Genomic DNA, 16,881 nt, shown 5'->3' on the forward strand with positions numbered 1-16,881 from the left:
GTCAATACCCCTAAAGCTATAATTCAGTGGAGTTTTTATAGCTGTAAAACCTGAGCTGCATGATGATAAGCAAGGAAAATCAAAGCAAGTCGTAACCTGCTACTTGGAACATGCAGACAGGGTCTATAGGGGAGCAAGCAAAGAGAAAAAGAGAAAATTGTTTTTCAGGTCATAAAGATCTATTCTGACTTCTGGAATATTTGCTACTTTTTGAGAAGTGCTGGATTTTTACCAGATATTTTACTGAGTTTTTCCCCTCTGTGTGAGATAATGCTGGGGGGTGGTTTTCTTTGGTGTCCATGTAGGTTTGAATGATGTTATTCTTGTACCTAGAGAAAATGGTGGGGGTTTTTTCTCAACCTTGTGCAGAGAAAGGGTAGGACAGAAGAAAGAAGACAGAAAAGATTGTGGTCAGTGCTACGTGATCTCTTAGCTTGGAGGCAGTCATGTTCAGAGAAGTCCTCTCTCTGGCCCTTGATCCCAAAGCCCTTGATCCCAAACCTTTAAAGGGTAAAGATCAGCTCTAAATTGTGAATTTACTGCTTGTTTGAATGTAGATTAAACGTAGCTTCCCAGTCCTAGAAAAGAGTCAACAGCAATCCAGAGAGAGAATTGTGTTTATGAGTGAAGCCAAGCCTGGAGGCACCTCCAGTGTTTGCTGTAACACTCACATAAGTATCTGAATGTGAAAGGATAGCCGCTGAGAGACAGAGGTTCACATGTTCCTTAAGAGATGTATTTACTTTCTGCTCCTCTTTCCCTCATGCCCAAATCTGCCTGGCTTAAGGCACAAAGAATCATTTCACAGAAGCACAGAATGGTTGAAGTTGGAAGAAACCTCTGGAGCTCGTCTGCTCCAGGCCCCTGTTCAAGCAGGGCCACCTAGAGCCACTTACCCAGGACCATGTCCAGACGGCTTTTGAATATCTCCAAGGAAGGAGATTCCACAACCTCCCTGGGCAACCCGTGCCAGCGCTCGGTCACCCTCACAGTGAAAAAGTGTTTCCTGATGTTCAGAGGGAACCTCCTGTGTTTCAGGTTGTGCCCATGGTCCTGTCATTGGGTACCACTGAAAGGAGCCTGGCTCCATCCTCTCTGCACCCTCCCTTCAGGTATTTATATACATTGACGAGATCCCCCCCAGAGCCTTCTCTTCTCCAGGCTGAACAGTCCCAGCTCTCTCAGCCTTTCCTCATAGGAGAGATGCTCCAGTCTCATCATCATCTTCATGGCCCTTCACTGAATTTTCTCCAGTATGTTCATGTTTCTCTTGTACTGATTTCTCCGTGAAGTGTCTTGTAATCACAAAATGGATTAGACAGAAAAAGCACCACCTTGGCAACAGTTTTCTTTTTCAGAGCAAATCCTATGGAGTACCTGTGCTGGCCATACCCACTGATCTCCCTGGAGGCTACGTGGCTGGCATGGGTGAGGGGAGAGGAGTTAGCAGGGAGAAGGAGATAACACATGGGGAAAACAGGGCTGCCAGAGCCAGTTCAACCCACCTGGATTCAGCAGCTTCCCACACAGCTCTGGCCAAGCAGCAGGGGCGCTTGGAGGAGCTCCACAGCCTGGCCGCTTGCTGCTGGCCCCTCAGGTCATGGGTGAGCTCCATCTTGCTGTGGAAAGTGTGCTTTTGCACGCGCCTCAGATGTGGTGAGGTATGGGCACAGACGTGCACCACAGCACGCCGCCCTCTCTTATTTGGTGTCCTTACTTCTGCAGCAGTGATGTACTTGTGGTATGTTGAGTATCACAACTACCTGTCACAGTATTATACGCAGTTGTCTTACCTGCAATGAGCTGCAGTGCTTTAAAGAACACAGAAACAGTTAAAATGTCAAATTGTGAAACAAAATTGCTACTTATCATTCTCACCAACCCTACATTTATTTAGCTTGAGAACTTGGAAACTTAGTGGATTTTGCAAATTCTCTTAGTGAGCTTTTTCTGGTTCAGTGCTATTTTTATTGAAGAGATCACCAGCCCATCTTGCAAGTGAAGCTTTCAGCAGTTGTGCTAGATGAAACCAGGCGCAGTTTGAATGACAGGTCTTCAATACTGCGTTGGCTCGTTAGAGGGATTTGTATTCCACACTGAACTGAAGGAAAGGGAGTGACCTGGGAGACTCTGAGCAGGCACTAAACTGTGGAAGCAGCAGCAGAAATGATGGCAGATGGCAGGGTCAGCTCGTTAACTGCATTTATCTAATTGAAGACTTGCCATATATTGTCAGGTAACAATAAAAAAAATCATCTGTCAGAAATTCCACCTGGTCATAATTGATCATCATTAATAAATCTGTTCCAGAACAGGCTGCCAAAATCTCAGCTATGATCACGTAACTCAAACTAATTAGCGAACGACAATTGCTGAGATGAGTTGCTTTGGTTGGGTGATGAAAGGAACCAAAGCCATGGCTGCCGTTGTCAGGATGGAAAGCTGTTTTGTGAAGGTTTGCTGGGCTGACAAAACATGTGGCTAGTTTGCTGGTTTGGTCTTTCTCTGATAATTTGTGTGTTGTGGAACACAGGGCTGTAACGTTTTTTTCTAGAAACACTGATTATACATAAATGAATAAATATTGCAGTTAGATTAACCTGAATTTGCTCTGAAAGCAACAGGTTTATCTCTGATTTCTACCTTGGTCTCTGAAGAAAAAGGCAATAAGCAGTCTATTTCCCCAAATAAAAAAGAGACTTTGTTTAAACCACATTATGAATTTCTTGCTGACATAATATTGACAAATTTCAAACAATAAATTCACCTTGTATGGACTTCTCCATGCTGCACTCCTGAAGGAACACCATGCTTCCCCAGCAGGCTAGCATGGCCTGGCTCCGAGCCTTTATTTTGAGGGGCCCGTTTAAAACTGGTGCTCTGAAATGTGTGCGAGTGCTTGCAGTGAGGCAGGAGCTCGCAGGCAAGAAAGCATCGTGCCATGCTATCCTCGCACAACACGCTTAGCAGCACTACAAATAAATAAATGAATAATGACAGAGAATGACAGTTTTTTTAATCTCACCACTGAACTCTCATCTGGCTGCAGTGCAGTCGGTAGCACTTTGCAAAAGTTATTGCTACAGTTGGTTTTATTTTTATCCAGAGCAGACAAATTGCTGTGGCTCCTCCTTTGGTCTTCTGTAGATGTTTTACTCTGTGTGCCCTGCCTGGAGAGCAACATATTGACAAGGTCACACAGCAGTCAAGGGAGGAATGAGTGATCTGCCTTACCTGCTTTGCCTGTATTTGAGTAAGTGCCTATTAAATGATGCTTCTGCACAGCACAGTCAGAATTGCTCAATGCAAGCAAGAGGGCAGGCTCCTATCCTTAAACATGCTTTCCAGTGGGAAATCATGGCAGAGCAGAGCCAGAAAATAGGTGAATATACAACAAATCAGAACAACTGAAATACTGACTCCACAGGGGAGACTGGGCCTGGGTGATCAGGTTATTAAGTTGTGTACATTGCTGTATGAGTTCTCAGCACCCAAAGAAAAATATATCAGGTAATATTCAGGTCAAAAACATGCTGAGTTCTTCAAAAGGGATATGTTTTTACACAAACAGGTTGCGAAGGGACTCTAGTTTTTGTTTTTTTCTCTATGTGTTTGGAATAAATAGCAGAGACTGGTGGTGGATAATGAAGGTGTTAAGAGAATGTGTCGAAGAACAGTTTATTATTATTTTAATGACCTTGTAAAATTATTTAAGCAAAACCAGTTTTCCAGTGCTTGTATGCTCACTGTTTGCATTGGGTTGTCTCTTCAGACTAAAGACTGGTTTAAATTTAGTGGTTTATTAATAAGAGTTTTTTTGTAGAATTATGCATTATGCAATTGGGAATAGCCACTCATTACTGTGCATAATTGGAATTCTTCATACAATTGGAACAAAAGTATTTAAACTTCAAGACTGGCTCTCTAAAATATTTTTGCTGTAGGCGGATTGCAACCTATATCATTTCCTTTAAGTTCCTTCTTCTGAGATCATTGTTTCTAATAGGAGTATGAAAAATGTATATATGATCTTGTACATACTCAGGGTGAAAGTGGAAGCTCTTTAAACCATTTACAATCAGATAGTTCAGAGGCAATCATCTTCAACAGACTAATCTTGAAATCCTCTGATGTGGTGGAGAATTGAAGCACTAAAATTGCAATTACTATGTAGTTGTATTTTATTTCTGTAATGTCTTTTGAAATCAAGTGATGCTATACATTAGAACTTCAAAAATCCTTTTTGATATACAGCATGCAATTAATAAAAATGCAAAATAAAAAAAAATATATATTCTTTCTAAGCTGCCAGAAATAAATGATAGCAATGTGGCATGTTACAATCCTCCTTTTTTATTTTTTGTCTTTGGACAAAACCTGTCAAATGTAAAACTTGAAGTAAATTGAGAAGTCTAAAAGCACAGCTAGCATACTAAATCTTCTAGATTCAATGATTACCAATGAAGTATTACATACAACATTGCTGGAAAAAAAACCCAAACATGTTTTAAACCACTAAATGATTATCAGAGTAACTTTTTGAAAACAAAAGTTTGGATTACAGCATCATCTGGGTGCTGTTCCACAGATTTCAGAGTACTTATTCCCAGTTTGCATGAGCTGAATAAATAATGAAAACAGTTTTCCCTTTACCTCTCCAGTCATAAATTCAGAAAACCGTTCACCTTCCCAGACTGATTTCGCACCAAACTACATAGAAAGGAATGAAAAAGCCCACCCCAAACAAAACAACAACCAAAAAACCCCAAACCTCAAACCCATACACTCTGAACCCTAAACAAAAACATTTCAGAATTATTACCTTTAATTTACATTTTGTCCTCACACACATAGAATTTGCCCTGGTAGAGCTGATGGGTTATGTCCTAGTAAGCCTCCTACTCAAAGCTGTAGTGGCGCTTAGTGCGTATGACTCACAGTGCTCCCCAGAAAATACAAGAATTTTACCTGGTATTTGATCTTAGTTCATGCTATAATCTCTGTGTGTCGCATGAAAGTGTGCTTTATAACTGATACAAGTGGATGTTCTTGCCTCACTTTTCAAACAAGACGTACAAAGAAGGTTTGCCATCATTATGCTAACTGCACAAAATATTCATGATACTTTGACAAAACTGGACTGCTATTCGTGGAAGATATGTTATTTGATGTTTTTCCAGGTTTTTTACTTGCTCAGTGTTTGCAAATTAGTGTAACTAAGTCACAATAGATGCACTATTCTTTATTAAGAATAAATATTTTATTGTATGTTAAAAGCTTGAAGGTTCACATTTAATATTTCAGAGGTTATTTTTTCACTTTGTTCTTAAATCCTAGGTCTCAGGCACCTGGAAAAAAAGTAAAATTATGAATTCTTAATGCAAACTACCTCCTTCTTTTTAGGATAAATAATTCATGCTATGGCTTAGTTACAAAACTGAAGTCAGTCATCCAGATCTGATTAAAAATAAAAGGTTTAACAAGTAGATTCAGTGGAGTTACTCTGGATTTACAGCAAGGTAAATTGGAATGGAACAGAATCTAACCTGGAGAGAGCTATTGAATTTAACTGAATGCATACAATACATCAAATGCAATACATTCAAAGGGATATAGGTATCCAACTGACAACAGGTGCATGCAGTCCTCCAAAGTCTTCAAATATGAGACCCAAAAGGACAAGGCCTGACCTCACACCCTCTTCTTTGCTGATACTTAAAAGTCTGTGTGAACGTGTGTCTTTGCATTTAGCATTCTCTAGGTTTGCAAACAGCCATGACTGAGGCATGCCTATATCATAACTATGCCGAGCAGCTAAGCATTCAGCTCATACACAAGGCTGCAGCGCTCAACCTGATAGGAGTTCCCATGGCCTTCCTCCTAGAAAGGGAAACACCAACAAAATATGATCAGAGGAGGCAACACCTCCTCTTTTACACCATAGTCGCACAGTTAATGCATTCAGCCAGTATGTGGCTGATCCATACATAGCTTCCAGATAAATCTTTGACCACCGTGGAGACCACCACAAGGCAGTTGCAGCTGTGGAGACCATACCACAGCTTGGGGCAAACATGTGCTATATTGGTAGTCTCTTCCCAAATTTCATGTTAAATATTATGTAAAATTAATTATGTTAATGTTAGTATGCATGTATTAAAGTTATATGTACTATACTTTAATGATGTTAAATACTAATTGGCGAGCCTGGGAGCCAGATTCCCAAATTAAACCCAGATAAATGTCAAGCCCGCCAGAATGAAGAGGTGATTTTGTTCTTTCTTGTCACGTGTCTTGTTCTGTCTCAGTAGTTAGTTGTTGTACGTGTGGTATGTTAGCTGCTCTCCATTGGAAAATACTCTGCAGTGCTCTGTCATCTACAGCTTCCCCAGCACACAAAAGTGCTGTCCGTAACAGGCTGCGAGCCTCGGGTAAAGCTCTCCTGGTAAAGCTCTCCCAGTTTGGGTGACATAATCAGCAATTTGCTGGATTGTCAAATCTGTGGAATCACAGCGTGATTCCATTCATGCATTTCGGTGCGGAGCAGGAAACCGTGATTACATACCTGCCTCCTGCCTAGCTGATTTCATTTTTCATTTAATAGTCACCTGCTGAAGCAGAGTCAGAAAGCAGCTCTCACAACTTGTTTAGCTCCCTGGGTAAACATTTTGGTAAATAAGATGTTGCGTATATCACCAGCAGCGGCAAAGTACCACAACACGCGACTGAGCTCTTTAAAAAGAGCTAATGCGGATGCCTGTCCTCAGCGCAGGATTTGCGACAGCACTTGGCCTCTTTCACCTGAGTACGCTGGGGAACACAAGCCTTAGCAATGGTGGAGCTCCAACCATAGCTGTCCCTGCAGTTTTATGATGGACTAAGGAGGCCAGGTAGCTTCACCCGGCCACCCCGAGGACCAGATGCCCCTCCATGTCTCCCTCAGGGCAATGCATTCCCAGGTGGGGAAAGAGAAGGAGAAAGGCAGAAGCATCCAGGTTAGGTACTCACAGTCAGCATTAGAACTAGCCTTAAGTATATAAACACAGAGTATTACAACATCTGTTTCCCTGCAAGGGATATAAATACTCTTACAGACAAGTTTGCTGAAGAATTCACCTGGCCATAATTGAACACATTTTCACACCATTTTCTAAGAAAGATGCTTATCAGCAAACATTACATTCAGATGAATATCTTTTGATCTTGAAGTTCCAAATTATTTTTTGCTAAGCCTTAAAAGTTTCATTGTCTATGAACTTCCCTGGAGGTCTGAGAAGAGCTTTGAGGAAGAAAATGAGCCCTCTAAGCTTCCCTGTGAACATACAAACACAAGAAAATTAAAAACATGACTGTTTTTAAGCGAATGCTGTCATTGAGGTTCATTTTAATGAGAGACCTGAAAACCTGCAGTATAATGCCTTCATTTGTCCAGGCAAGAGGATATATGCATATGTGTAACTGAAGTCTGGGAAAAGCTTTAGAAAAATTTCCACTGATTTCCCTAATTTCTACCTCTAAATTTCGTATTTCTAGCTCCTGACAAGGTTGGTGTGAGATTCAGCTTCAGTGGCTCATGCAGGAATGTTAAAGATTAGAGCCTGAAAAATTAGTTGAGAAAATGTTTAAAAATGAAAAACAGAGACCCTTCCTCAGTATTGAAAGAAAAATCTTGCGGCACATCTTAAGTGGCTTCAAAGCTGAGTGGCGTAGTAACAGATGGCTGCATTAGATCTGACTAGTCTGACTAGTGCCCTCGGAAACTACATACAGCATGGATTACTGGTGAGTTTATGAAAGACTGCAGTTCAAAATGCAGATGTGACCAGCAGCCAGAGAGTGAAAAGTGAGCCAAAGTCTTAACTCCATCATGTCTCCTTTGCCTGTTACTGTCCTCAAGCATGGGTAGGGCTGGCACAAAGGAGTTTGTTTGCCTGTCCAGAGTACTCAATCCATGCAGAACAGATGGAGCGAGGTGTGTTGGGTGGACAAAAGTGGTCAGACAGATGAATAGCCAGGTAATTTACATCCAGAAATGTTACTATTATTTTATGTATATGCAAAGATACTGAAGGAGCAGACAGCAAGAAGAGACAAAAACCCACTCAGTATAACCCTAAGGGCTCAAAATTTCTTTCCAGAGAACATACAATGTGCCTCGGAGGTATGAGTTTAGGCTACAAAGTTGAGAATTGCCCCCTACAGAGTACCACAGGATTAATTTTACAGGAGCAGGTGGTTCGGTGCCTAAACCGTATGCCAACCTGGTCAGGTTTTGGAAACTACTCATTTTGGCTGCAGTCCTTGAGGCCTAGCAGGCAATTTTAGAATATGCACTGAGCACTCTGAAGGAAGTAGGAGCTGTACAAATTGCAGGAGTAACTCACCATTTTCTTTTACATCTCAAACAGCAGCCAGTGTCTTCTCTTGTATATGGGGCCAGACAGTACCTTCAGTCTGGGACATACGGATCAGCCCTAGGAACTCCTCAGCTTCAGAAATGGAAACCGAAAGGTGAGCAGGGAACTGGGATCAAGCTCTTCTGCTTCCCAGCAGACTTGTCTAACTCTATTCTGCTTGTATACTAAACACTGCTGTTTAAAAACAAGTAGCCATATTCAGATCTTTTGAGAATCCCGATCCTTTGGGGTATGCGTAAGTCATGCTCTGATAATTCACATCAGATTTAAAAGACTTCTCTGTTCGGTGCCTTGATTTAGGTATGTGCAACCGTAGCCGTGTGCTGGCAGGAAAGCAGGATTTCACAAAGAACTTGCAGGTCAAATGAGGAATTATCCACAAGGTTATACAACAGCTGAGCAGTAGGCTTTGGACCATAACCCTAGATTTAAGTGTCTCTATTCTGCATCTGATGCCTTAGTCCTTTATTGGCTCTAACTTCATGTGTTTGGAAAGGGTTTTTCCCATGGGAGGTTTAGAAATGAAGCTCTAAAAGAGTGCAGCTATCTGTTCTTTGAAGATTTTGGATTCAGAAGGTGCTGATCTAATTTAAAAAAACATTTTAACTCAGCCCAGGCTATCCAATTAGAAGTGAAAATTGATTCAGCAAACAAGATGTGCTCAGAACATGGTGGCCTGACAACCTGTAATAAGGCCCCCCAAATAAATACTAAATAGAGGCAAATGGAGATGCCAATTGCTCTTAACAGTGACACCCACTGTTCCTCTGTAACATTGTGTCACGTACTTATTTTAAATATATTGGTAAAGAATGTATTATGTTTTCTAAATTAACAATAAATGGAAAAAATAAATGAAGTTCCGCATAGCATTAGTAAAGAAAACCTTTTAAGAATGATGTGATGCAGCCACTGCCAGTGCCACGCTGCTGACTAGGAACTAATTATAACTGCCCCTCCAGCCCTGTGTTTGCTCACAGGAAGGTTTTGGTTACCCGGCATTGTGCCGTTGCGACTGTCCATGGCCAGCAATGCTGCTGCTTCTGCAGGAAACAATGATATCGCATATGCTGCTGCCGACTGAGGTGCGGGGGGGTGGATCGGAAAGAAAAGAGAGAGAAACTGTTGCCATCCTCTTCCAAGTGCTGCACTCGGGGTACGCGTCCATTCAGTAATTGCACAGGAGTTCAGTCGCAGCAGGATTTTGTAATTACACAGCTTAATTGTTCCTGCCTATTATATATGACTCTTTGTTTCTGTCATTTGTCTTTCATATTCACCCACACTCTCTATTATATTTCTGCTTGCTTGTCCCCCACTTGTCCCCTACCAATTCCTCCAGATTCCTATGTGCCATTTCAGTACGCTTCGCCATGCACGCCTTGGTTTAATTTCCTCCTGCCTCTGCTGTTCAGTGTTTGTCTCAGTAGCTCTCAGCCTGCTCCCCTACTTCCATTTCAGCTCCCACTCTCTCATTTAAAACCGCTCACGCTGATTTTACTTAATGCAGTATAATTAAGTGTAGGGTTTTTCAGAGGGAAAAATGTCACTTTTCATAGACCAGAATGGAAGATTTCACAGGATGATATCAAATCTTGCGAACAGACTTTAAGATCCCGATGATGAGTCAAACAGTGTCCATTCACTTGGAGTTTTTGTGGGGTTTTCAGGTTGTTTTTTTTGATTGGTATGGACGATTTTTGTGTTTGCTTGAGGACCACTCTGAAGGCCAGTCTCACCTACAAACTTATTTAACAAAAAAAGCCACAGCGACAGAAGACTAGCACTGAGGGAAAGATTTGGCTTTGGCTTGCTCGGTATGATTACTCAGAAAAACTGTATTTTGTAACTATTTGTATACACACAATGTAAATAATAAAAATATTACAGTTTTTTATAGTGACTGCCCCTCCACCACTTCTAGTGCACGTTGGAGCACCTCCTGTAGGATCCTATCTGGCAGCTGCAAGGGAAAAGGTGGAAACTTGGAAGTACTCAGCTCTGTAGGGCACCTCCTTACTCCTACAGCTCCCACATGTCTGTGCAATTTGACTTGGGCTGCCATGTTCTTCTATTATCCTTGGATTATCATACATGGCATCCATCTTCATTAACTGTGGCACAAGTAATGTGCACAGTGCTTCATGTTTACATACATTGTGGTCCTATGCCCAGTCCACTGTAACAGCTGGTTTAACCCCAGTCAGCAACTAAGCACCTCACAGCCGCTTGCTCACTCTCCCTTGGTGGGATGGGGGACAGAATTGGAAGGATAAAACTGAGAAAACTCATGGGTTGAGATAAAGACAGTTTCATAGGTAAAGCAAAAGCTGTGCGTGCAAGCAAGCAAAGCAAAGAATTAATTCACTACTTCCCATCGTTCAGGCAGGGTTCAGCCATCTCCAGGAAAGCAGGGCTCCATCATGTATAACGGTTACTTGGGAAAACAAACGCCATCACTTTGAATGTCCCCCCCTTCCTTCTTCTTCCCCCAGCTTTATATGCTGAGCATGACACCATACGGTATGGAATAGCCCTTTGGCCAGTCTGGGTCAGCTGTCCTGGCTGTGTCCCCTCCCAACTTCTTGTGCACCCCCAGCCCACTCGCTGGTGGGGTGGTGTGAGAAGCAGAAAAGGCCTTGACTCTGTGTAAGCCCTGCTCAGCAATAACGAAAACATCCCTGTATTATCAACACTGTTTTCAGCACAAATCCAAACCACAGCCCCTTAGTAGCTACTATGAAGAAAATTAACTCTGTCACAGCCAAAACCAGCACAGCTATAAGGCGGGTAACTTAGGGCTCCACACAATCCTGTCAGGAAGCTTACTCCTTCCTCTCTATACAGATGCCATATATGAAGCATCCAGCCTCACTAAGGCCTTCTTCTGAATCCGGCATCTTTATGAGGAAATCACTGCTTGGATGGCCCAGGATGTTCACGGATAAACTAGCAACTTGTTATGCATTAAAAGAAAGGAAATTAAGGATGCCTGTGTCATCCACTTGTGATGATGGCAGAGGCACTCCTGCTTTGCAAATGAGGTTTTCCAAGAAGATTTTGATAATGAAGCAACCTAATAAGAAATCTTAATCTTAATGTTTGCTGCTGGTGGTGGAATATGATAAAAACTCCTTTGTTTTCCAGGGGAAGAAAACAGAGAGGAAAAGGAGGGCATTCAGGCTTTGGGCCTTGAGGATACCATCAGTGAATGTGGCTCTGAAACTTCTGGCACAGTGGCATGCTTGCGGACTGCCTCTTAGCCCAAGCACATTACTACCACTGGCCAGCCTTTCCATGAAACACTGGGCTGCCTCTTAGCCCAAGCACATTACTACCACTGGCCAGCCTTTCCACGAAACACTGGGCTGCTCTTTCCCAAGAGCAGCTGCATCCCCAAATTCTGGCTAATGGAGGAGTGGGACTTGGACTTCCCAGATGATTGCTCTAGGTGTTGACACTGGAGCAGGTGCATAAATCTGGTACATCTAATTTTTGGATCTTCTCAGTTTGAGTGGTGGCTGGGAGGGTCTTTCCAATGTATTTCCAGATGGGGTAACATAGATGGCTTTGACACATTTACTCAATAATGAAAATCAAGCATACTCTGTGTTTCCAACCTTATGTTACTACCTTTACCAAACTTAATAAGCTAACTAGAACAGCAGCAACATAATGTGGCCTTCAGCACTGCACTAGCAACCTTGGACCTTGCAAACACACCAGATGCACCCAACAACTGCCTGCCATCACCCTCCATCCAACCAGAGCAGACAAGCTACATCAGCTTTGTCCTGTGCCTTCCCCACAGGATCATCTACACCAAAGAACAACAGCAGCTTGCTCAAGCCTGTCCCCTACTTTCATACCCCAAAACACCAGACCCATAACTCTTCCTGCTGTTTGATCTGCTGTCCTTTGTGATTTACATGAGTCCTACTCCATAACAGCAAGGAGGTCAAAGCTTTCAAGCCACAGTTATTCATGTTGCTCATCAAAACAGTTCAGGCTGACTAGTCACTGGCCTGACTCTCTCCCGGAATAGGCTTGACATGTACAGTGTGGGTATTAGCTCTTGCAAGGTTCCCTATACAGATTCCTTAATTTAGAAGGGAATCTTCTCAGGAGAATAGCTTTGTTGGTCTGGTCTGTAGGAAGCATCTGTAGCAGTTTCCTCAGCACTCAGTGAGAGTGGTGCAGTGAAAGCCCTGTGCGTCAAGTGGCCAACAAGCAAGATTCTGCAGAAGGAAGGTACACAGGGCTGCCTTTTGGTTTAATTTTCTTCTTTAGAGTTACTGTTTTACAGAAGGGTCTTTTTCAATCTGTGATAATGCATTTTACTGAGGGCAGAGGTCAGCAGCTCAAGTCTGAACTCCAGGCCAAGAATTTTAAGGTAATTAGACCCAGCAATTCTTCACCATGCGTATTTTTATGGTCATATGTTGTTGTTATAAATCTACCCCAGATTATGTCACCAAGTCTTTTGCAGCTGTCCATGCTCCATGGAGGAGTTTTAGACACGTGGTCTGAATAGACTCTGTGGGACTGCAGATGTCAATGGTAAGCAAAAGAGTTTGCATGTCAGGAATGTGTGCTTGCTGTTAACCTGTGTTTGCACCAGTGAACAGAAGGTGCCTATCTGTAAATATTTTCTAGCTGGTGGCTCTGAAGACTTTAGCTTGCAAGGTATATATTGAAATATATATCTTTTCTCTAGAAAAAAGTCTTCAGGAGGTTCTTGGCCCCATTATTCCCTTTCCTATTAGCAAACTCTGAAAGGTTCAAGTACTGCCTGCTTGTGTCACATCCCTAGATATGAAGACATGGGCCAGTGACATCTGTTAACTTGTAGCAAGCTGATAACCTCTCATAAGATAAAAAGCATCTTCAAGTCACATGCATAGAAAAGATGCAAGAATTCAGGGCATGCAGTAACATGTAGCTTGGAAGTCAGGAAAGATGCATGAGAAGGAAAGCTGGGAAATACATGCTTAGCAGCCACTGAGCAACTTTAGAGGCTTAGTACATGGACAGCTGTTCTCCTTTCCTTTATACTAGGTACTACGCATAGTATCAGTTCTCTGTTCTGTCCTTTTTCCATCACCATTGCTGTGGTCTGAGTACTGGAAAAAAGACTGAGCAGAGATGGCAGTGTACATGTTAGTGTGGACCTACAAGGCAGCTAATCGCCCTGAGTACGGGCCTTCTAGCAGAACAGGACCATGTGTTATAGTTCAGGCTGATGCATTTTGCCATCAGCATTTTAAGCTGATGGTAAAAGAATACAGGTGCAAAGTGTGAGGGACTGTTTTCAGTGTGAGGAGAAAGGAAAAACTCCAGCCCTGGCTGCCTTGTGCAGCTGAGCTGCTCCTGTTGTTAAGGCAACAGAGGGAGATGTCTGCTGTAAGAGAAAAGGGTCGAGAAATTTGTCTGAATGACTGAAGACAGGTGGGAGAGAGAGAGAGAGAGAGAGAAAGAAAAGAAATTGGTTCCAGGAGAGATGTGGCAGCAGTCACTGACATAGGAGGGACGGAGGAGAAGGCAAGTCTGCCTACGTACATGCACATCGTGTCACATCCATCTCTTTCCTTGAGAAGACACGTTCCTGCAGCACAGAGCTAACAACGCGGCAATCCTCACTCTGGACGTGTCAATACTGTGTGAGGTAAAGAGAGTGCGTGCTTAGCCCACGAGGTAAACATTAGCAGGCTGAAACAAAGTAAACGGGTACTCTGAAACCCTGGCTGGCACTCCCAGAGTTAGTGTGACCTCTCAGAAGGCATGAATCACCCACAGAGATCAGGAAGATTCAGAGTGCCAATTACGACAGTCATTAATGCCCCCTCAGTAAACGCAGGGAAAGAATGTGTGCTCTGCCTACACCGCTAAGCTAGCTGGGCATGCTGTGTCACCTTGACCACAGTGATCTTTTTTGGCATAAACTAGCTAGTTCGTGGCCTTACATGAATGTTACAGAAACTGCAGAAGCTGCTTTTTTTTAAGCAGCTACGCTGTACATCTGTATGAACCTGGAATGGCTTACTAGCGGCTTCTCTCTCACCTGAAGGTTGACATGGATATTACTTATATGTACACCAAACTACTGAGATTCAGCAGGCATATACTTGCTTAGAGATCCTCACCCAACTTGCCAGACTCTGGCTGTATCACAGTGGCTTGCACAGGTCCGTGGCTGGTGCTAGCAGGGGAAGGATAGCTTCTGAAAGGAGCCTGGTGTCTGATTCCCACCTGGCTGTTAGTGAAACTCCCAAATCCCTCCTTTGCCTTGCCTGAGTCCCAGAGGATCAGCCTATCGCATCATGCTGTAGCAGTGCTTCAGCATCTGCTGAAGGCTGTAGGCACACTCTCCTATGAGGGGCTACAAGGGGACTCGGGTCTGAACATAAAGAAGGCAGCGGGGCATGACAAGAGATCTAGGGGACCCTTGTTGCAAGGTATCAAATAGCACGGAGGCTAGGTTTTACACCTGAGGGTACTGCATCCTTGTAGTGTGGACCTGGGCAGTTGGGTGGTGCACCAGGAGCCTACCGTGTGGACCAAACCAGAGCATTCATTCCCACAGTCCCCTCACTGGGGCTGCCAGTGGGACCATGGTGGGTTAACCTTGGCTGGCTGCCAGACGCCCACCAAGCTGCTCTCTCACTCCCCCTCCTCCAGCTATAGTGTCAGGGTTGATATAACCAGTGTGACTGGACACTGAGAAAAATGTGACAGGAAGGGCTTTTTTTTTTTTTCATTGCATAGCGTAAGTTAACATTTGAGGAAATTATGACAGCAAAAATAATACAGACTTAAGTGTAAAATAAATGATAATACTTTCTGATGGGAGGCACCAGCACTACAGGTTAAGGACTCACGGCACTCCTATTTCCTATTAGGTCAGCTGGCCTGTGGGACCAGTGACTAGACTCAGAAGAAGTATCACCAGAACCCATTTCATGGCAGACAAAAAGTGTGTGGGGCAACCTGGAGGCAATCTGGATGCAAACAGTATTGCAAACCATGTTGCTCTAACCCACAGAGAACAACTCTCAGTAGGAGGACTAGGACCAGTAAAAGCAAGGAATGTACATGCATAAGAAGATGGCCTTTTTAGGGTGCAAGTTATTCATTATGCTTGCTAGAAATAATGCTAAAATAAAGGTGGCTACAAACATTCAAGGGCACACACCTTTAACAAGGGTAGATACTCAAGGGTGAGACCACAATTTCTCAGGTGCTGAAGCTGTCTTAAAATGCCTCTTTCTCTGCGGCTTGGTTGAAGGGTGGGTTGCCCCACACAATTATTATTCTCTCTAGTTGAAAGCAGACAGGTGGGGGAGGACTGAATAATGAACAACAGAAAATTCCTAAACTTTTTTGATGTTCAAAACCAGCATATTTTTAAACAACAAGCTACGAGTGGGCAGATGTGCTGCTACAGGTCAGATAAAAGCGACCTGTCAGATAAATAACCTGGTTATTTACGTTAGTGACAGGAGTGCTGCTTGTGTTCATGTTTTAACACTCTTTTTTTTTTTGAGTAAGACTTCCCTGGACATTAACAGTTAATGGAATTTGAGGAATTGCAAATGCCTTCACAAATCACTTAATCTGATGAAACAAGCAAGGAATAATACAAAGGGTAAAAGAGCCTCAATATCCTGCTCCCATCAGAGTATTATGGGAAACCTGTAAATAAAGAAAACAAATCAGTGCCCAGTTCACACTTCATCAGCTGCCTAACAACTTGCAAACAGTTAATTACACTCCTTTAAAATGCACGTACAGGAGAAACGATTCAGAAATAAGCCTGTATAATGAGAAAGGACAGCACAGAAAAACTGGCTCTGCTCAGGTAAATTTAACCCTTTAAATTTTACAGTGCTGAAAGAATGTACTGTATGTAATAGCAAAGTAACTGTTGGCTGCTTTATGCCAAGCATTTACTAATCTACAATGATTGCTCTACATTTGTTTCTTGTTAATAACCTTTGCAACCTTTACTCCTCGCTTAAAAGGAAGATAAGGGTTTACACATTACATATAAAAATTGAATGCTAAGTTAGTTATTGTTGATTAAATATGTTTAAGACTACCAAGTGGTAAGTAATATTAGGCTGAGTTACTTTCACATTTCTGAATATTTAGGATCCATGTAGCCCAGTAGCTCAGTAAATACAGTATTGCTATGGCTAGTAGCAAAACATGAGCTTCATACTGACTTTGCAAATCCTCGGGACTTGTTGGGCTTTGCTGAACTTGCTTTAGCATGCTTGCAACTCTGTTTTACCTTGTTTACCTGTAACAACAATTTTCTAACGATCAGGTGGTAATTGCCTAATATGCTGATCTCCCTCTGGTGACCAGCGATAGGACACGAGGAAATGGACTGAAGCTGCATCGGGCGAAGTTCAGATTGGACATTAGGAAAAGGTTCTTCACTGAGAGGGTGGTCGGTCAC

The sequence above is a fragment of the Nipponia nippon genome, unplaced genomic scaffold, assembly GCF_047370975.1.
Source record: "Nipponia nippon isolate SJK-2023a ecotype South Korea unplaced genomic scaffold, ASM4737097v1 scaffold_3, whole genome shotgun sequence".
In the NCBI taxonomy this organism is placed as follows: Eukaryota; Metazoa; Chordata; class Aves; order Pelecaniformes; family Threskiornithidae; genus Nipponia; species Nipponia nippon.